This window comes from Rhipicephalus sanguineus, chromosome 10 (genome assembly GCF_013339695.2).
Source record: "Rhipicephalus sanguineus isolate Rsan-2018 chromosome 10, BIME_Rsan_1.4, whole genome shotgun sequence".
In the NCBI taxonomy this organism is placed as follows: Eukaryota; Metazoa; Arthropoda; class Arachnida; order Ixodida; family Ixodidae; genus Rhipicephalus; species Rhipicephalus sanguineus.
This window is the reverse complement of record NC_051185.1, coordinates 92,961,680-92,984,138: the sequence shown is the minus strand read 5'-3', so window position 1 is coordinate 92,984,138 and position 22,459 is coordinate 92,961,680. Positions and strand designations below refer to the sequence as shown.

Below are 22,459 nucleotides of genomic sequence, written 5' to 3'. Positions count from 1 at the left end.
GCGTACTTGCTCGGTCTTGCGGAGTTCCCTATACGGCCTGCAAGCCCGTGAGTGTCGCACTGTGCTGCATCTTGGGTTAATAAACCCGTTGTTGTTGTTACCCTGCCTCGTGCGTGGCTTCTGCGCCGTGTCGGAGAATACGATGAACCCGGCCGCAGCGTCGTCGCACGCAGCGGCAGTGGAGAACGTCGCCTCCCTACACGGTCGCGCTCGTAGGTAAGCCTAGCGCAAACCTATCTCCGCATAACTGGCGCCCAACGTGGGGCCCGAACCCACGACCCTGAGATAAAGAGTGTCATGCTCTACCGACTGAGCTAGCCGGGCACTTAACGCCGCCGAGCGCAACTACAGCGGGACTGAACGGGAATGTCTCGCTATAGTCTTTGCTGTCCGGAAGTTCGACTGCTACGTCGACGGTGTGCCATTCGTGGTGGAGACGGACGACATGGCACTCATCTGGCTTAAGCGCTTGCTCGAGCCCTCGGGCCCCTTCGCGCGCTGGGCGTTGACCTTGCAGCGGTACAAATTTGTTGTGCGCTACCGGAAAGGGAGTTCGAACGTCGTGGCCGACGCCTAGTCGCGTGCCCCCGTTCTGGCGTCTGACACTTGTGTCCGCCACTCCCAAGAGCACTCTCACCGAGTAGACTCAGGGGCCCCTGGCTCCAATAAGTCGAAGGGCGCGAACCCCGACGGCGCAGTGACTTTCGAGTCGACCGCCTCGGGTGAGGGCGCATACCTGGTAGACTCTGTCACGTCCGCCGGCATCGTCTTCAGCAGAGAGGACCTACTCAAGGCACAGCAGGGCGATCCCTTTTGTCAGCAAATTGTTGAGGGGCTCAAAGAGCTGAGCTCCCAAGAGGAGCGTGGCGGTCAAGCCGCCGGGCGCAAACGGACAGCTGGTATTGCTGTCGGCGCCGAGTGTCGGACGCAGACTGGTATTGCTGCGGGCACGTTGGATTCGTATCTGCTTGATGCTGATGGCGTTCTCCTGCGCTATGTCCCATCTGAAGAAGCTCCCCAGGAGTCTTTCAAGGTGGTGATACCCCGCAGTCTAAGGAAAGCCACCCTCGGCTATTTCCACGACTCGCGGTTGGCCGGACATGCGAGTGGCCTTAAGACTTTTCAAAAGTTGTGCCGCTCTGCTACCTGGCCTGGCATGAAGCGTGATGCCCTTCACTACGCCCGCTCATGCCGCGTGTGCCAATGCGTGAAGCCTCGTGGTGGCAAGCCTCCCGGGCTCATGCAGCCGATCGACAGCCAACAACCCTGTCAAGTCGCGGCCTGTGACATTATGGGACCTTTCCCAAGAAGCCGGAGAGGCCATGTTTTTCTCCTGGCTGTCACAGATCACTTCACGAAGTGGGTCGAGCTGTTTCCCCTTCGGAAGCTAACGGCACGCGCAATCTGGGACAAGTTGACCGAGGTCTTTACCCGCTTTGGCTTTCCGGCGGAGTTGATCACGGACAATGCGTCCTACTTCACGGCCAAGGTGTTTGTGGTTGCGTGTGCTGCCTTTGGCATTAAGCACCGCAAAACAACCACGTATCACCCACAGGCCAACCCGACTGAACGGATAAACCGAAACCTCAAGCCCTTGCTGACCGCCTTTGCGCAGCAACACAGGGATTGGGATGCCTGTCTTAACGAGATAGGCTTCTCCTTGCGGTCCACGGTGAACCGTTCAACCGGGTACACGCCCGCTTTCCTCAACTTCGGGAGAGAGCCACCTAACCCCATGGACCGCGTTCTGCGGCGCGGCAGCGGGGCGTCCGCCACAACAGCCGGCCCGTCTGGCTACGCGGCGGAACTGCGCTCACGGATGGACGCAGCCCTCGACCTGGCGCGTTCCAACCTGGCAAAAGCGCGAGCTGGACAGAAGGCCCAATACGACCGGTCGCATCGGGAAGTGCACTGCGATGTCGGCGATCTTGTCCTCAGGCGCAATCACGTCTTGAGTGACGCCGCCAAAGGCATCTCGGCCTCCCTGCCGGCCAAGTGGTTGGGCCCATACCGAGTGCAGACCGAAGTGTACAAGCTGGCTGACTCCCAAGGGAGGCAAGTCGGCGGTCCAGTTAACGTCTCCGACCTCAAACCTTTCGTTGCCCTCAGCAACGACTTGGGAGGGGGGGGGGAGGCGGTCGCCGAACCGCAGGAAAACCGTGAGAAGGCTGGCTCCAAGCCACGCCATCGGTACAACCTGCGGAAACGCACCTAAGCAGCCTTTCTCCAACTGACAGGTAGCTGGACTTTATTCCATACCATGACAGTGAATGGAGAATAACCGCTGAGGTGCGGCGGCGCACGTCTGGAAGTGGTAGAAGGCCCTCTTGGCCAAAAATACCCTCTGACGTGTTGTCCAAGCCATAACCTGGCAAGCGCCCCCTTTTGTTGGGCAGCACTGTCAGGCAGGCACCCCTTTTAGGCAAGCCGGCTATGCCGGGGACATTTCTGCCCACTCCTGCGTTGCCCAGTCGTCTCCCTGCGCCTGGCTCTACCGTGCCACCAGCCTGTTCCTGACCAGCTGGCTTGCTGTTCCCTGGTCCTTCCTGCTGTGGCCTGGTTCCTGCCTTCTGGCCTGCAGACACCACCACCCTGCCTGACCGACCTGGCAGCTTCGGCAGCCGCCCTCGGCGGCTATGCCGCCCAGGCCCGAGCGTGGTCGCTCCGGCCTCCGTTCCTGGCTGCCTGCTGTTCCGGCCTGCTGTTCCTGGGTGGCCCCCATCCCAGCGACTTCCGGCGGTTGGCTGCCGCACGCAACTCGCAGCCACGCCTCGTACGTTCCCGGCTGTCAACCTCTCTAGTCCGGCGAACTTCAAGCGGGCTGGCTGCCCGCCCTTGGGCAGTCTTGCCCCCGTTCCTCCTGGGCTGTGGACCTCCTTCCCGGCGGTGGGCTCTCCCCTTGTGGTGGAACTTTCGGTGGAACTTTAGCGTGGCCATGGCCGACCTATTGACTTGTACCTTCGGGAAGACGACACCCCCCTGTTGGACTTTGCCCCGTTGGCCAGCCCCCTTGCGGCTGAGCTGACCTTGCCACTTGGCCTCGGACAGCCTCTTTCACAGGCTGGCCTCGGTCTTTAGGAGGGGGGAATGTGGGAATCGAGCGCGCCCTTCCCTTTGGCGCCTCGTTCCCCAGCTAGCGCGCGTGTTGGCCCCGCGCGGCTCGAGCGCCGGGAACCACCGTTAATCGGCACTATGGCGACCACGGCGGCAGCGCCAGGCCTCTTTGTCTGGTACGAGCAGTGGCGTAAATCCAGCAAAACAACAGGGGGGGTCCCGGACTTTGCATGGCAGCCATCTTGATTATTAGAAATGTGCATTTTATTTTACACAAAAGTGAAAACTTTACAATAAAACAAAAAGAAAACACACAAATATTCATATATCGCGTTATTGCAATGCTCTTGAAGATCTGCACTGCGCGACGAATGAGTCTCATACAACGTTCTGAACTAGTTTCTACAACACAGTTCGAAACAGCCGATGAGTATTTGATGAATCTACACACTGGATATGAAACAAACGTTAAAGGAACACTGACACCAAAATTGAAACCTCGAGATGTTTGTATTGTTTGATTGTCTGTAAGCGTGCAAGGGTACTTCTGGCCGTTTATAACTGGCGGACGTTAGCTTTCAGTTATCTTAATTTGATTTTGAAGCAAGCGTGAATGCTCATCTGAGTTGACAGCACATCGCGACATCTTCACTAGTATGGCGAAACATTGGTATTAATGAGAACTAACACACAGCAATTCCAAGGAAAGTATAGGGGGTGTTATTTGTAGTAATTAGAATATAAATGTGAAGAAAGTAAAGTGGACGAAAAGATAACTTGCCGCCGGCAGGGACCGAACCTGCGACCTTCGAATAACGCGTCCGATGCTCTACCACTTCGCTACGGCGGCGTGGATTGAAACTTCAGGAAACTTAGGAGTGTTAGGATTATTGGTCAGCTGCCTGCTCGTATATAGATCACGTGCTACGTGACGCCAAGAAGGTAGAAGAAAGAGTGTTCCACACTCGACCCCACACTATTCCCCCTCGCCTCGTTCTCTCCGAAAGAGCATATGACAAAGAAAGTTAGAGGTGACCGAAGTAACGTCCATGTCCCTTTAATCAGGTACATACACAAAATATTTTTACAGATATCAAGAACTCGTTACGCAGCTTATGTTTGCATAACAAAATTACAGCCCGGTATACACATAAAGCCTTCTACTTGCTTTCTCACCGCGGGAGCGGTTGATTGAAGGAGCCATGGGGCGACGCCCTTGGACGGTTCGTTCTGTGTTACATCACTTCCTGCTTGATGTCCGAATAAACACGAAGAGGGCACCATGCCATCGTGGGATGTTTTGTGTCATTAATATACGGGAGATTGAAGTATGGGCTTTTTAATATTTTTTTTTCTTCGCAAATACGCAACTCTGAGCCTTCACATTGCGAGGGTGCATGGTTTCTAAAGGCCAAACCCCCCGTACGCGTTAGAACGCGTCAGCTCGTGGCGTGTGGACTCGGCGCCGCGCCCTTTCCCTATGGAGTGAGAGGACGCGCGGCTAGATGTAGCTGCGCGACCTCTCTTTCCATAGCAGTCGAGAAGGTGTTGAGAGGAGAGAGGAGCTGAATAACGAAGGAAAGAGAGGAACGAGCGAGGGCCTTTTTTGTATCATCAAACACGTGTAACTCAGCTATTGCAGCAGCGTTTCGAAACATTCTCACGGCTACGTGTTCGTTGATTGTAAACACTTTTGTTCATGAATAAACAGACTGTCCGAAAGTTAGCCACCAGCCTGGATATCGTGCGTGGGGAAACTTTCGCCTGCTGACATATTGCAGGAATGAATGAATGAATGTGACCTTTATTGAAATAAAAGGACGACACTTGGTCGCTGTTGGGGATAAGGTGGGAAAGGGGTAAGGGGATTAAAGGCTGATGAACATCTTCACGTCACGTCCTCGCACGAATCAGTCGACCTCTCTGACATATTGCAGGAAAGCTGGGAGGTTGAACATTACAAAGTTTCGAGGTTTCTTCGCGTGATTCAAGAACCGCGCTAGGAAAGCCATGTAGATGGTGCGTAGAAGAGTTTTCGGGTAGCTCGTCACTGGACTCAATGCCTTGATAACATGTCACTGGTGTGCGTGCGCTTCTATCAACTCCAAGGCGATGACGATTCATGCTAAAATGACTGGGCGTGCAAGCACGCAAACAAGAGAGAAGTCAAGACACCACAAACTCCGCTTGCGGCTCACTAATTCGTCTCTCTGTTATTATTCTAAGGTAATGAAGATATGGCCGAAGTGTCTAAATCACTCTTCAAAATGGCATTAATTTCTTCGGTGCGTGATCCTGGAACCGGTGGATGAAACCACCAAACATTCCTTGCTTTTTAGCGAATTGTATGAATTAGGGTCCTTTTCAAGGACCATAACGTCAAGGACCTAACGTCAAGGACCCTAACGTCAAGGAACGTCAAGGACCTGAAAAATTACAGGCCCATCAGCTTACTGTCCGTTGTCTACAAGCTATTCACAAAAGTAATTGCTAACAGAATTATTACGACATTAGAGTTTAATCAACCAAGGGACCAGGCAGGATTTCTGTGCAGGCTTCTCAACAATAGACCATATTCATACTAACAATCAGGTGATAGAGAAATGCGCGGAATACAACCAACCCCTATACATAGCCTTCATAGATTACGAGAAGGCATTTGATTCGGTGGAGACATCAGCAGTCATGCAAGCACTGCGGAATCAGGGCATCGACGAAGCCTATATAAACATAATGGAAGAAATCTACAGCGCATCCACAGCCACTATAGTCCTTCATAAAGAAAGCGACAGAATCCCAATAAAGAAGGGCGTACGACAGGGAGACGCGATCTCTCCAATGCTATTCACCGCGTGTTTACAGGAGGTTTTCAGGGCCCTAGATTGGGAAGAATTAGGGATAAGAGTTAATGGAGAGAATCTCAGTAACCTGCGATTCGCTGATGACATTGCATTGATGAGTAACGCGGGAGACGAATTACAGCTCATGATTACTGAACTGGATACGGAAAGTAGAAGAGTAGGTCTGAAAATTAATATGCATAAAACTAAAGTAATGTGGAACAATCTTGGCAGAGAACAGCGCTTCGCGATAGGTGGCGAGACGCTGGAAGTTGTAAAGGAGTACGTCTACTTAGGACAGGTAGTAACCGCGGAGCCGAACCATGAGAGTGAAATAACTAGAAGAATAAGGATGGGATGGGGTTCATTCGGCAAGCATTATCAAATCATGAATGGTAGTCTACCACTATCTCTCAAGAGGAAGGTATATAACAGCTGCATCTTACCGGTACTTACCTACGGAGCAGAAACCTGGAGACTTACAAAGAGGGTTCAACTTAACCCTTTCGGTCCCCTGGCGGTGTCAATTGACACCATCACACAACGTTTTCCCTAGCGCCTCGGAAATGAAACCAAAACTGCCCATTCTTGGGGGAATACTTCTTCAATGATCGCCACTGCGATTGACACCAAAATGGTGACATGCTTGTGGAGCTGGGAGCCGCAAAGAAGAAGAAGCTTGACGGAAGTCATGGGTGACGCCTAGGCGGGTCAGCTGAGGCGGCTCAGCGCAATTTTCAGGCCGACGTACCGAAGCTGTTTCAATGAGTATCACACTGAAAAATGAGGCGTGGTTCATATTTGGTGTACTCTAGTGAATAGCGGGAAAAAAGATGCCATTTTTCTCATTTCACAGCCGCTGAGCCCTGATGACCTAATTTGATGTCATGTCTGTAAATCCGTTAATTCTTGCACCACTGGCGCAGTTTTTCGTTTGTGGCCTTCTGATCTATTAGGAAAACAAGCACAGAAAGGGTCCCCGACCAAAAGAAAAAATCCAGGGCTGAAAGGGTTAAATTGAGGACGACGCAGCGAGCGATGGAAAGGAAAATGATAGGTGTAACCTTAAGAGACAGGAAGAGAGCAGAGTGGGTCAGGGAACAAACGGGGGTTAAGGATATCATAGTTGAAATTAAGAAGAAGAAATGGATATGGGCCGGCCACGTAGCAACTCGGCAGGATAACCGGTGGTCATTAAGGGTAACTGACTGGATTCCAAGAGAGGGCAAACGCGTGAGGGGAAGACAGCAAATTAGGTGGGTAGATGAGATTAAGAAGTTTGTAGGTATAACGTGGCAACAGAAAGCACAGGACCGGGTTGATTGGCGGAACATGGGAGAGGCCTTTGCCCTGCAGTGGGCGTAGACAGGCTGATGATGATGATGATGATGATGATGATGACTTCAGCATGATTTCTTAGTTGCGACATAGACGGCGCGATGTGCGCGCGTGTGGCGCGCTTTAAAGATCGTCGCCCCGCTCCTGCGAATGCCGTTGCTCTTCGTCCTACAGGGCGTGGTCGCTTTCGTGCGCTTATCTCGAGGAAAGAAGGGGCGGCCGGTGGGGCGCTTCGCTTCGCTCGCTGCAGCGGCCGCGTTTGCGAAAGAGCGCACTGTTCAAACAGAAATAAGTAACAACTGTGACAATTATTTCGCGCTCGTCTTGTGTGTACCTGTTCGTTCGTTTCGTGCGTCCTGCTTTATGTTTGAGCAGTGCGCTTCAAGTGTCGAGCTGTGACGCATTATTTCGCGCTCGTCCTGTGTGCGTTCTTTTCGTGCGTCCTTTGGGCTCGAGCGACGCGCTGGTAATTTCGAGCTGCTTTCCGTTCTCCGCGTTACATTCCAGTTTATTGGTATCACATTCATTGCTATGCCGTTGCGGCGAAACTGACTTTTTTCTTTGCACCGAGTGTGTTGTGTTGAATGAACCACACGTTGTAGTATTATGTGTCCGTAGCGATGTGTGTGTCACTGTGGCATGCTTGCCTACGGGTTGATAAATTTTCTTTCATTGCATAAAGAGTATAGTTAAGTAGGAATGCGACGCGGTTGCGTCTGCAGGCGTGTACGTTGTGGCTGATTCTTGCGAATATATATAATCAGGCATCCGCAGCGGATGTTACGATTCTTAATGTTTGTGAAGTCGGACGCTTGCAGTATTCCGTAGTTCTGTGCATAAAAAAAGGAAGCAATATTTACTGCCAGGGACACCTAATAAGACACTTCGCTAAAAGATTCAATGTTTTGACAGAAAGGTCGTTCATCGATCATAGGTATTCTGTGTTAGAGAAATGTCAACGGCGTACTTCGCGGCGAGCCGCATAATTTGGTTGAGCAACTATAGAGGTAGAATATGATAAACAAACACTGTAACGTATACGATTGCGGCTCCAATGAGCATCCTGCCGCATCGAGTGCTTCAATCAGAAATCTTGCATAGATGTATTCCTAAGGACAGTTCAACACAGCTCTCCCATAACAGAGTACAATAGTACTCCAATTCATTCAAGTATTCTGCTAAACAGAGGCTTAGTTGCGTAATGCTCAGAAGCGTTTAGCTGCTGAGCCCTGAAAATATACCGACAGCTGCAAGCGTTCTCGCATAGTGGAAGATATAATACTTTTATCATTCACCTCTTTAGTGCGAAATCTCTTCTACTCAACATATGCAAAACTCACTGATGACAGGAAGGAACACAGGCTTCAGCTGGGCACACGGGAAGGGGGTGAGGTTGGTAGCATTGTAATGAAATGGTCAACATTCCATGCCAACGGCTTCCTTATCATGTGTGCGAGGACGTAGGAAATGACATGCATCTCTTGATCTATCATTCATATCAGTGGTACACTATTCTCACGGCGCCATGCTTTCTTTAAATGTTGACAGAGCCAACGCAATGATGAGAGCACCAAAACATGGGATAGTCACCGTTTCACTATTCGCGTTGGCGATGATAGCTGAGACAAAGTTTCTCCTGGAATTACTCCCTTAGCCGACCTTCCGGACTGATATCTCAGACTAATGAAACGATGGGGTGGTGGTGTTCAGGCACTGGTGTAGCCGGGGCGCCGAAGAGGGTTGCGGGAGATCCAGTCCCATTCCACCGAAATTTTTCCATTTCAGTACCCAGCTATGGGGTAGGATATAAGGGGTTGGAAATAGGGCTTAGAGTGACGTCTCTGTAACTCTCGACGCTTGCGTTTCACTGTCGCTTCACTACCACTCTCCCCTTTCCTACTGCTGAGTAGCAGTCCTGAACATTGATTCAGGCCGACCTCTCAGCTTTTCTGCCATAATAAACCTTTTCTCTCTCTCTCGCGGGCTCAGAGAGACGAATTAGCTCTTCGGCAACGCTCCCGTTTCAAACGTGCAGCCTGCTCAGTTTATGTGTATCAAACGCGAGACCTGCGTTACCCCAACGCGAGACATGAGACAAAGACAGGGCGGTCCCTTAGGCTGCTCCGCAGTTAAAAATCACAGTTTCGCAGCAAATGCGAAGAAATGAATGCGATAACAACAAATTGTAATGTTACACGAATGAAGGCTAGCAGCTAACTCTTTTTGGATCCGATCTCGCGTAACTCCACAATTTATGCGGGACTGTTACTAACAAAACATCGTAAAGAGGAGCTGATGCCAGAGGAGCTGATGCCAAGCCTCAGCGATGTAATGCCGGGGTTGCAAAGCTAGGCGAGCATGGGTATGATTTAACACTGAATGAACCTCCTCTCCATTTGACTACCTGCATGTCTCCAACACGCCTCCCTCCTCCACTAGCCTCCGCTATACTATGCTCTAATCTCCCTCCTTCTCTCCCTTCTCCTCACCCTCCCTTCTTTTTTACATCCCTTACTATACTATACAACACATAGCTACGCTATGTATGATATAGTGCAAGTTTATATGTTCTTAAGTGTTGTCTTCTTCGCACAGTGTAGCATTGTCTGTTGAACGTATGAACCAACTAAACAACAACGTTGCGCTTCGGGTGTTTGCGTGCTTCTATGTTCTCAGGTCTTGTCACAGCCGCTGAGCCCTGATGACCTAATTTGATGTCATGTCTGTAAATCCGTTAATTCTTGCACCACTGGCACAATTTTTCGTTTGTGGCCTTCTGATCTATTAGGAAAACAAGCACAGAAAGGGTCCCCGACCAAAAGAAAAAATCCAGGGCTGAAAGGGTTAAATTGAGGACGACGCAGCGAGCGATGGAAAGGAAAATGATAGGTGTAACCTTAAGAGACAGGAAGAGAGCAGAGTGGGTCAGGGAACAAACGGGGGTTAAGGATATCATAGTTGAAATTAAGAAGAAGAAATGGATATGGGCCGGCCACGTAGCAAGTCGGCAGGATAACCGGTGGTCATTAAGGGTAACTGACTGGATTCCAAGAGAGGGCAAACGCGTGAGGGGAAGACAGCAAATTAGGTGGGTAGATGAGATTAAGAAGTTTGTAGGTATAACGTGGCAACAGAAAGCACAGGACCGGGTTGATTGGCGGAACATGGGAGAGGCCTTTGCCCTGCAGTGGGCTTAGACAGGCTGATGATGATGATGAATTAGGGTAGTCCTAATAATAGCTTCATTGAAGCTAGTTGCAACGTAGTTCACGAAACCATTGATTTAAAAGTTATCTAGCAGATTTCTGTTAGTTGTTTAACGTAACGTGGTAGTTATCCACCTTTCTAATGACTGCAAGCCATTTTGGGCTTTCAAGGCGGCATTCAAGTAACTGTCACTTCCCCCTTTTTTAATCAGAATAAAAATCCTTGTATGTTGCACTAAGGGTACCCGCAAAACAAAATTATAATCAATGATCAAATACATAAAAACTCACCTCATCAGTGTTTTTGGTGACATTGTCTCCCGAATAAGGTCGCTTGGAGTTCGGCAGAAAGAACGAGCTCAGCGAACTCTGCCGCTTGTGCGGCATCTTCCCAGTCCAGTTGAAAGTCACAAGCACATTACGCCAAGAAGGTTGCGCGGCCGGTTACTGTGCAGTGCTGGCAGCACTTCTGTGGACGCGTGCAGGCTGAAACTGCCGAACGACTGACAAGTGATGTCGTATTAGTCGAATATTGGGAAGCAGCCCCCACTTCGAAGCAGCTTTAATTGGAAAACCCCGCGGCGAAAAGGAGGAAGAGGGGCAACCCGGGGGACGCATTTTCGGGGTTGCAACCAAGGAGGTTGAAGGCGACGATGAGTACGGGAAGAGCGGAGAACGTCCTTGACATTCGTCGTTTTACTACCCACGCGCCCACCCCGTGAAAGAACACTGAAAGCCACAGGGAGCGTCACCCAACACAGGCAAAGCGTTTTCTCCCTCTGTTCTTCAAGTTTGCTGCACGTGCAGAAAATCTTTTGACTGTGCTTGTGTTTCTGTATTTCTATTTTCCTTTTCATTTTCCCTCTCTACGAGAGCACTGTAAATAGTGTACAAACAAAGCAGTCTTCGTGATGCGTTCAAACCAAGCGGACGTGTTGATTCTCTGTCGTCGTCCAACCTACTAAAGAAAGTTTTGCCTCCCTGCTTTTCCGCCACAAAGTGAAACCGGAGGACAGGCGTCTTCGTTTGAACTACAGTGCACTAGAATTGGGCAGTGGGCTCACTGCCGTATCTCTGCGCCGCGCCTCCACGGCCCTCTCCGCGTCCATTGCTTGGGCGCCCGCCAGGGGTCTTGCCGCCAGTTTCTCCTGAAAACTTCTCTTGCGGGGTGTGAAGCGCGTCCTCTTGGTCGGGGTTAGGCTGGTTACGCTGTAATTCCGAGGGGAGGGGGGGATCAACAAACGCGGGGTTGGAGGCGACGAGAGGGCCACCACAATGACACAACAAGAGATCACAAAAAAAAAACAACGGAGGGAGAAGGGGGTTGAGCATTTTATTCTTTTTTAAAGCTGACCCAAGTAGTAGAAGCTACTGTTTCCATTCGTGCATGCCCTGCAGCGCATGTTCCCGCCATTCATTCGCTTGAAGGACCTTTGTAGGCACCACGCGAGCAGCTTTGCTGCCCTTATGTATGCTTGTTTTTCTGAAGGAGCGGCAGCTGTGTCTATCCGTACACTGCAACTGTCTCAAAGACGGCCCGCCGCTGCATCTGCATGGACGGGAGGGAGGCGCTTTTTACAGTCTCCGGCGGTCGTGCACATAGAGCATGCAGCGTACGTGCAGAGAAATTTCTGGCGCAGCGTTTGACAACAAAAAAAACAGCTGCACCCAACGAAGCTAAGAGTGACCGCGCAAAGTGAAGTGCGATAACAATAAAAGCAAGAAAATACGAGGGTGGTGACAGCAAAACCTTACTCGTGCTTTGGTAAAGCGGTCAGGGTGCTTCTAAAAAATGATAAAGAATTCTGGCTGCTTGTTTCGCTATCGAAGTCCTAAGCACAGAACTACTGCCAGATGAAACGGGCTGGATAGAGATCGATGTACAAAAAAAAGAGATTTAGGGGGGATGATTGAAGTAATTAGGAAGCGGGGGAGGCCCACGGGGATTGCGCTCCTTTGAGATGTTCCAGTTAGATCGACGGTTGTCATCAGCAGTTTGTTTTATCACGAGTGACCATGCATGCATTGTTAATCCATATTGTGATATGGCCATCATTTGCGCATACATAGGCAGGGTTTTGTGTAAATAAAATTAGTTTGTCAGCACGTGACGCTGTCGAGTGTTATTTTGGTGGTGCAATTCTGCGGTGTAATAAAAATGTACGCACGTAATGTATGTTACTTGTTATGTACTCATAATACCTATGTAAAGTTTTTTTTTCATTGGACCCACACGTACCAATATATATCGCCTACGAGTCCAACCAGTTTTGGTAACCTTGTATGATCTATGTCTGCAAATAAAAAAAATTAAGATTACCGTGCGGATACATTTAATACAAAGCCAAGTGATTCCGCCGATTATTGATTCGCGAAAAAAAACAGCATTAAGTAGGTTAGTCGCAGAGACCAGCTCATGCGAAAGCAAATAAATAAAAAAAGTGAGGCATTGTTTATATCCGGCATAGTGGGGCTCGAAAGGCGGGAGTGAAGTCGCTAGGATCGCTACAGTGCCGAAAGGGCATTGAAAATCGTATCGACCAGCAGTACAAAAAAAAAAAAAAACTTGAACGCCCCACATGCAGGAGCATTCATATTCATCATAGCCGCTTAAAATATCGCCCACCCTCTGTAAATCGGTCACAACGACAGCACTTTGTTTCACAACTCACAGAAATTTCCATGAAAAGAAGTTTCGTGTGTTGCGCACCGTAATTCAGACTTTTCTTGCGCGCAAAACAGCAACGCGAGCTAGCCGCGCCCTTCAACCCGCCGGAAAGTTTCAGGTGACGTATAGTTACTGCATATGCTACCTCTGACTCTAAGTGACTCTAAGGTGACACTGCGAACACTTCTAGAACACTGTAGTTTGAACGATCGGGTGGATCGGGCCCAGAAGTTCGTCAAAAACGCGCGCGCAGCCAGGCGCTCCGCCTTATTGAAGCCGACAGTGAGGTCGATGTTCTTGATCGTTCTTTACCTGCTTGAGTAGCACAGCCTGTTAGGGACATACGCACATACGCACAGCCAGTTAGGGAAACACGAGCACTAACGGGGAGAATGAAGTTCAGCTGGAATGAACAGGGGTACTGAAAAATGCGTGCAGTTTCAGTTGGGTGTGAAACGATGACTCATTTGTGGTGATATTTGCAAGCAAAGGCCGAATATCTCTTACTCAATTTCTCTTGCCCCAGACTTGGTGCTGAAGAAATGTCTTCACGAATCTAGTCGCTCTCAGCGAGTGAGAAGGCGCAATGATACGTCACCACGTGGATAAACGGCCGCTGCATGGCAGCGGCTTTCGTGATTGCCGCTATGGATGTGGTTGAAGACTTTTAACATCGCTCACAAGATCTCGTAAAAATATTATCGTAAGTTGTTGAATTGTGCCTATTTCTTTCGTTTTATCTGAGAGCTGGAACTCTGAGGCGATTTTGAATGGCACGTAAGAAAATAAACTTCAAGCAAGTCAAGATGGAAGATGTTCGAATGCGAAATCTCAAGGGGGACCATTGCATAGGGGGTCCCCCCCAGTCTAAACACAGGGGGGGTCAGGACCCCCCTGACCCCCCCGGGCATGCCTCGACATGCTCACATGCTCACGCCACCAAGCTAGCTTACGTCACTGCGCAACGCCGTTCCTCATTGGAACGCCAGTGACAACCCCCTTCCCCCTTGAGCCCGCTTCTGTCTGGCGCGGGCTTGCCCGCGTCAGATGCTCTCAGACCTTGACGAGAGGTTGACGCGCTGCTCTAGCAGGCGGCTTCTCGTTCGTGTGCTCGACTGCTGCCCTTTGTGTGAGAGTCATAGCGCCGTAGGCAAGCGTACTTGCTCGGTCTTGCGGAGTTACCTATACGGCCTGCAAGCCCGTGAGTGTCGCACTGTGCTGCATCTTGGGTTAATAAACCCGTTGTTGTTGTTACCCTGCCTCGTGCGTGGTTTCTGCGCCGTGTCGGAAAATACGACGAACCCGGCCGCAGCGTCGTCGCACGCAGCGGCAGTGGAGAACGTCGCGTTCCTACATGGTCGCGCTCGTAGGTAAGCCTAGTGCAAACCTATCTCCACATAACTGGAGAACGTCGCGTCCCTTGCCGGTCGCCTCCTAGGGTAAGCGTCTCGCAAACCTATCTCCACAAAGTCTAGCACTACTTTTTTTGATATCCGGAGTTATAGACGCTGGGAGGATACGTCAGCGTTCGAGGCAATGGTTTACCAACGACAGCAGCACCGCAAATTGCCACCTGCTCCGGGGACCATAACTGATGTGTACCTTTTCAGGAAATTTTTAAATGCGAAGCATTTCTTAGCGAACTTCTGCGACTTTGAGCGTATCTATCCATCTATCTATCTATCTAGCCGCCTACGACTTTGTGCTCTCCTGGCCGTTTCGTTAATTGGATGTATACCAAAATTGGTGTGTCATAACATGGCCTTATCACGAACATAAATGACAGGTCTTATCATGAAAATAATGACACGCATGTCATGAACAGCATGATTTACATTCCACGGCCTTTGGGCTCACTGGCCGTTCCGTTAATCGGATGTATACCAAAATTGGTGTGTCATAACATGGCCTTATCACGAACGTAAATGGCAGGTCATATCATGAACATCATGACACGCATGTCATGAACAGCATGATTTACATTCCACGGCCTTTCGGCTCTTGCGGCCGTTCCCTTAATTTCATATATACCAAAATTGGTACGGCGTGACAAGAGTTCATGACGAACATAATGGCAGGTCCTAACATGCAAATCATGACGCGGATGTCATGTGCAGCATGATTTACATGACGTGGTTCGGGGCGCTCGCGGCCGTTTAAATGAAGGGATACATACGAAAACTGGTATGACGAGACATTTCTGTATGACGAATTTAACTGACACGTGATAACATGAAAATCATGATATGCATGTCATGTATGACATGATTTACGTGCCACGCTCATGGCGCACTCGCGGCCGTTTCGCTAGATTGATATACACCAAAATTGGTATTGTGCGATGTGACTTTATGAAGAACATGAGTAACAGGTGGTAGCACGAAAACCATGACATTCATGACATGTATGTCATGATTTACATGCCACGCTCATGGTGCATTCGCGTCCGTTTCGCTTGCGTGATATACACCAAAATTGGTGTTACGCGACACGACTGTATGACGAACGTAAGTGAGACGTGGTAACATGAAAATCGTGACATGCAAGTCATGTACGACCTGATTTACATGCCACGCTCATGATGCGCTAGCGGCAGTTTCAGTAGATTGATATACACCAAAATTGGTATTGCGTGATGTGAATGTATGAAGAATATGAATGACAGTTGGTAAGATGAAAACTATGACATGCATGTCATGTATGTCATGATTTACATGACACGCTCATGGTGCATTCGCGTCCGTTTCGCTTGCGTGATATACACCAAAATTGGTGTTACGGGACACGACTGTATGACGAACGTAAGTGAGACGTGGTAACATAAGAATCATTACATGCAAGTCATGTCCGACCTGATTTACATGCCACGCTCATGATGCGCTAGCGGCAGTTTTAGTAGATTGATATACACCAAAATTGGTATGTCACGCGATGTCACTGTATGAAGAACATGAATGACAGTTGGTAAGATGAAAACCATGACAGGCATGTCATGTATGCCATGATTTAATTGCCACGCTCATGATGCATTCGCGGCCGCTTCGCTAGCTCGATGTACACCAAAATTGCTATTGCGCGAAGCGACTGTTCGACGACGGTAAATGAGACGTGGTAACATGAAAATCATGACATGCATGACATGCACGACATGATTTACATGCCATGCTCATGACGGACTCGTGCCGTTTCGCTTGCTTGACACACCAAAATTGGTATTGCGCGACGCGACTGCATGACGAACGTAAATGAGAGGTGGTAACATGGAAATGATGACATGCAGGTTATGTATAACATGATTTACATGCCGCGCTCATTGTGCATTCCCGGCCGTTTCGCTAGCTTGGTATACACCAAAATTGGTATTGCGCGACGCCACTGTATGACGAACGTAAATGAAAGGTGATAACATGATAATCATGACATGCATGAAATGTACGTCATGATTTACATGCCATGGTCATGGCGCACTCGTGGCCGTTTCGCTAGATTGATATACACGAAAACTGGTATTGCGCGATGTGACTGTATGATGAACATTAGCGACAGGTGGTAACAGGAAAAACCATAATGTTCATGTCATGTATGGCATGATTAACATCCTCAACTCATGGTGCACTCGCGGCCGTTTTGCTCCTTTTATATACACCAAAATTGGTATTGCGCGATGTGACTGTATGACGAACATAAATGAGAGGTCTTAACATGCGAATCATGTTATGCATGTCATGTACGGTACGATTTACATGCCACTGTCATGGTGCGCTTCCGGCCGTTTTGTTAACGTGATATATACCAAAATTGGTATGGCATGACACGAGTGCGTGATGAACATAAGCGACAGGTCCTTTACACACATAAACGACCGAGGTCCGAACATAAACCACCGAACATGAACGACCGAGGTCCTTGGCCTCTGACCGAGGCCAAGGACCTCGGTCAGAAATCTTGGATAGACGTTTTGTTAAGGACAGCTGGAAACAGCTCTCACGTAGCAAGGTGCAGAGTACTTTAATTCATTCACGTATTGTACTAAACACAGGTTTAGTGGCTGAGTGCTCAAAATCGTTTAGTAAGTGCTAAGCACTGTAAGAATACGCACAGTTGGACAGAGAGAAATTAAAGCGGTTGAAGAGGACGATGATAAAGTAAAAGGTTTACTAATGTGGCTCCAATCGGTAGCGAGGTTGCCAGTGGCGTAAGTCCACGAAAATTATAAGGGAGGTTACACATCTTCCAGTGGTGGCCGGCATTTTATTTCTATAAATATGCTATTTTGTTTTCTTAAAAAAAATCATGCTTTCCAATAAAATATAAACAAGAACGAGCATGAGCGTCGTCGCCGGGTCTCAGAAAACAGCACTGAGCAGCCAATAGTATAATCACACGTTGCATGGGGAAGTTAGTTTCCAAGCATATCTCGTAGGTACGCTCTACCATATTTCTATCTCATTTGTCATTTGGGTTAAAGTATGCAATAAAAATACTAGCACTTGTGCGTCATAACGCGTAAAGGTAGAGCATTTTAAACGCGAAGAATTTCTTGGCCAACATTTGGCACTTTGACCGTTTCTATCTATCTATCACGTAACACTCACGTAACAATATTATTCTAAACCACTCAGTTTATTTACTGTTCTAGATCCATGCAAGGCAAAGCTCACTGCTCTCAGTCGCCCACGTTTTTTTAGAAAGTACGCTAACGCACAGGCACGAGTGGCCCGCAACACACGTGGACCGTGCTTATTGTAGGGCCGCCGCTTGGAACAGCTTATCCCTCTGCCGTAGCATTGTAGGAAGAACTTTAAATCGTTTCTTTATATTTTTTACAGCCAGGCTGTATAAAGCCAGGCCATTCGTAAAACTGAAAAATTACCGACGCAAGAAAACACTCACGTCATCACTAACAACGATTATGTTTAAAGAAAATAATACTATTACTAATAATATTAATATTAAAAGTATCATTGCTTTAACTGACTTGGCGTGTTAAACACTATGGGACAGCGGAGCTGTGGAGCGCAGCAATGGAGTGCCAAGCAAAGCAAAGCTATGACGTCATCACTAACATCACATCGCCTGCAACTGCACATTGGCTTCTCCCACGCCCGACTCCGGCCTACCACCTGCGCCGCTGCTCCTCATCTCCGCTCCTCGAGCAGCTCTCCCTTCTCTCCGCTTCCACACCAGCATGTCTCCCACTTGCTACTCGCCCTTCCTCTTGCACTCGCCTCCGCTGTACTATGCCGTACCCTCCCTCCTCCTCACCCCATCTTCTCTTCTCCACCCCCTTGCTATACAATGCGATAACATGCCTATGCTTTGCTAGGAGCTTCCTTATTTCTGCGGCACGTGCCTGCTTCTCAATGCTGCAAACAAGGAAAGGAAAGTTCAAGCTCGACTTTAATAGCTCCGCTTCCGCTGCAAGGACATTCAGAAGTCCTTGCCCCTTGGGAAAATGGGGGCAAGGACTACTTCTCCTCTTTTCTTTCTTTTTCTTTCTTTCTTTCTTTCTTTCTTCCTTTCTTTCTTTCTTTCCTTCTTTCTTTCTTTCTCTCTCTCTTTCTTTCCTTATTCCTTTCGCATTGCCCATTGCCCATTCCTGTTTCCTTACTCCATGCTGGGAATTCGACCGCTATCCACGTGTTCAGTACGCTAAACTTTGTTTGCTACCTACAGCAACGACTGTCATTCGTTCACATCCAGGTAACGATGAAACGTGGCAGCGTGAAAGGAAAGCTTGCCTCGATAACCTAGATAAAATTGACGTGTCAGAAACGGCCTATCGCTTAGAAGCCCCTAATAGAGACATCATCAATTATGGGAAAACGGTACATAAAAAAAAACCTTAGAAGCGCTTTTCACTAGCGGTGCCAAGCCTGAGGGAACAGCGCAGATGGGCGGCCTTCCTTGTTCTTTACTTTTCCCTGTCTTGCCAGTGCGCAGCTCTTTCATACCGACGCTGACGTCATAGCTTTAGCTCCGCCTACGCAGCTGTGCGGAGTCGGGTGAGAAGTAGAAGGCGGCCAGACGAAGTGTATGCGCATCCACGAACACACACGAGCCGTACCCTTAAGAAGAATGTGGAGTCCATCGTAAGGTTATCCAGGAGCGGGAATTTTTCGCGCGTTTTTGGGTAGCGTCCTGCAGTGAAGACAAAGTTCTGGAAATGTATTGATTAGCTATCGATTTGCTTTGTACTATGTGCTTTTATGCTTACCTGAGCAATGGTAACTACCACAAATGTATTGGTTAATTATCGATTACCTATGGATTGGCTACTAATTGGCTTACAATATGCTTTAGCATGCATGTCAAGGCATTTGTAAACAATTTACAGAAATTGATTACCTACTGATCGATTATCAAATGGCTATCCATTTCTGTCTTTCATTCTCTCACTCTCTGTCTTTATATCTCTTTCAGTATTTCCCCTTTGTTTCTCATTATCTCTCACTTCCCTTTCCCACCCCTTGGTATACTTGTCGGAGCTAACGCGAGAAAGATCCAGCCCTGACAGCGTTCAGTTTTCGAACTGATTTTTTTATTATCGCGCTGCACCCGCCGCGCGGCCGAATGCCAACTTCTTCTTCTTTGACGAGCGCCGCATTCTGAGGCGCTACAGGGCTCCCCCCCGTAGAACGAGAGCCATAGGAGTCGCCCAGTGGACATGCTTGGATGTGGGCATCCAGGCTGAAGATTGAAGCCCCGCGGACGCGAGAGCGGCGATATACGCAGGTTTCAGTCGATCGGCAGCCACGACGTCTTCACGGCCATTGATGTCCAGCGTGAACGTCTTAGGTGTACGATGGAGGACGCGGAATGGGCCATCATAGGCTGGTGTGAGTGGTGGCCGTATTTGGTCACGCCGAACGAAGACGTGACTACAGTCATGCAGATCCTGGCTGACGAAGACAGACTGGGGGTGTCGGTCGGCAGGAATCACAGGAGCAAGGTCCCGAAACGTGGTGCGCAGCTCTCGAATGTACGTGGAGGCATCGTGAGTGGAAGGTGGCGATGATGGCTCGAAGAATTCTCCTGGAAGACGCAGGGAAACGCCATAGACTAGTTCGGCTGATGAGCAGCCGAGATCCGCTTTCAATGCTGATCGGATGCCCAGAAGTACGAAGGGGAGGTGGTCGAGCCAACGTTCCCTTGGCTGGTGAGCAGTGAGGGCAGCTTTCAGTTGTCGATGAAGCCGTTCGACCATGCCATTGGCGGAAGGATGGTAGGCAGTTGTGTGAATGTGTCGAATGCCCAGGGTATTGGCAAGTGCGGTGAAAAGGGCCGATTGAAATTGACGACCGCGATCAGTGGTGACGACAGAAGGGCATCCAAAGCGCGACACCCAGCCGTTTGCGAAAGCCTTAGCAACTGTTGGTGCTGTAATGTCGGAAATGGGAAACGCTTCCGGCCATCTGGTGAAGCGATCCACACATGTCAGCAGGTAACAGGCTCCTTGCGATGACGGAAGAGGGCCGACGATGTCGAGATGGACGTGAGAAAACCTTGCGTCTGGAGGCCGAAAGGGGGATGTTGCCGTGACAGTGTGACGGTGAACTTTAATCCGCTGGCACTCAAGGCAGGTTCGCGCCCAGCGTCGGACATCAGCATTGATGCTTGGCCAAAGGAAACGAGATGTGACTAGCTTCTGGGTCGCACGAATACCAGGATGGCTCATGTTGTGCAATTGATCAAAAATTGCACGACGAAAAGCTGAAGGCACGAAGGGCCGAGGGACACCAGTAGACGTTTCGCACGTTATTAATGAGGTAGAAAATGGAAGCGGGCACTCCGTGAACGATAGAGACGTGGATGAAGAACGAAGACGATGCAGCTCAGGATCGTTGCTTTGTGCAGCTGCTAGCTCTTCCATGTCTAGTGGTGGCTGGGTCGACAAGGCATCGATGCGGGATAGTGCATCAGCAGCAGCATTTTCCGGCCCATGGACGTGTCTGAGATCCACAGTGAACTCGGAAATGAAGCATAGTTGACGGATCTCCCGTGCAGTGTAATTGCTGTGATTGCGATGGAAGGCAAACGTCAGGGGCTTGTGGTCTGTAACGACGTAAAAGTCCCGGCCCTCCAATAAATGACGAAAATGTTTGATGGCAAGGTATACCGCGAGGAGTTCTCGGGCAAATGTACTGTATTTAGCTTCCGGTGGCTTCAGTTTTTGCGAGAAAAAACCAAGGGGCTGCCAACCGGATACGTGCTGCTCGAGAACGGCGCCAACTGCCACGCTTGATGCATCGGTGATGAGACGAATTGGGGCATCAGGGACGGGATATATGAGCATGGTGGCGTCTGCCAGAGCCTTCTTGGCAGTGCCGAAAGCAGATGCAGCGTCCTCGGTCCACTCCAGTGGCGCAGCCGGGTCTTTCTTTTTAGCCAATAGGTCGGTGAAGGGCTTTAGGAATGTGGCACACTTTGGAAGAAAGCGGCGATGGAAGTTTAGTAGGCCCAGAAATTCTCGGAGTCGCTTCAGTGAAGTCGGGGGTGGAAAGTCTTGAATAGCTTTCACTTTGCTGGCGAGTGGTTGGATACCCTGTGGAGTGACAAGGTGGCCTAGGAACTCTATTGTAGCGACGCCGAAGAGGCACTTATTGGGATTAATTACGAGGCCGTAATCATCCAGGCGGTGGAACAGGGTGCGCAGGTGGGCTTCATGCTCAGGGCCGGATGAGCTTGCTACAAGGAGGTCATCAAGGTAGGCAAATACGAAATTGAGACCTCGTGTGACCTCGTTGATAGTGCGCTGAAAGGTCTGTGCAGAGTTGCGCAATCCAAAAGGCATCCTCACATATTCAAACAGACCGAATGGGGTGGTGATGGCCGTCTTCGGAATGTCGGCGGGTTCTACAGGAATCTGATGGTAAGCCTTCACTAAGTCAATCTTAGAGAAGATTGTGCACCCAGCCAAATTTGATGTGAAATCCTGTATGTGAGGAAGTGGATAGCGGTCTGGTAAGGTGTGGGCATTGAGAGAGCGGTAATCCCCACATGGTCTCCAGTCGCCAGGATCTTTCTTCGGCACCATGTGGAGTGGCGACGCCCAGTTGCTTGAGGAAGGCCGCACAATGCCGAGTTCAAGCATGTGCTCGAACTCACGGCGGGCGATGGCGAGGCGTTCTCCAGATAGTCGACGGGGTCGTGTAAAAACGGGAGGTCCAGTGGTCACAATGTGGTGAGTGATGGAATGCTTCACCGGTGACTCTCTGGTGTGCGGCTTCGTGATGTTGGCAAAGTCGGCGAGTATTTTTGCATACGGCGAAGCAGGTGTGAGAGCTCTCAGTCCCGTTGACGAGGAAGTACAGAGTACACCGTTGATGGAGAGGCGGGTGTTGAGATCAATG

General features: G+C 49.5%; 1 non-coding gene across 1 annotated transcript; it reads right to left on the bottom strand.

The window, feature by feature from the left end:
• Positions 1-251: 251 nt before the first annotated feature.
• On the bottom strand, positions 252-324 carry Trnak-cuu (transfer RNA lysine (anticodon CUU)). The gene has a single exon. It is a non-coding gene; the product is annotated as a tRNA-Lys (tRNA).
• Between the last annotated feature and the right edge of the window lie 22,135 nt (positions 325-22,459).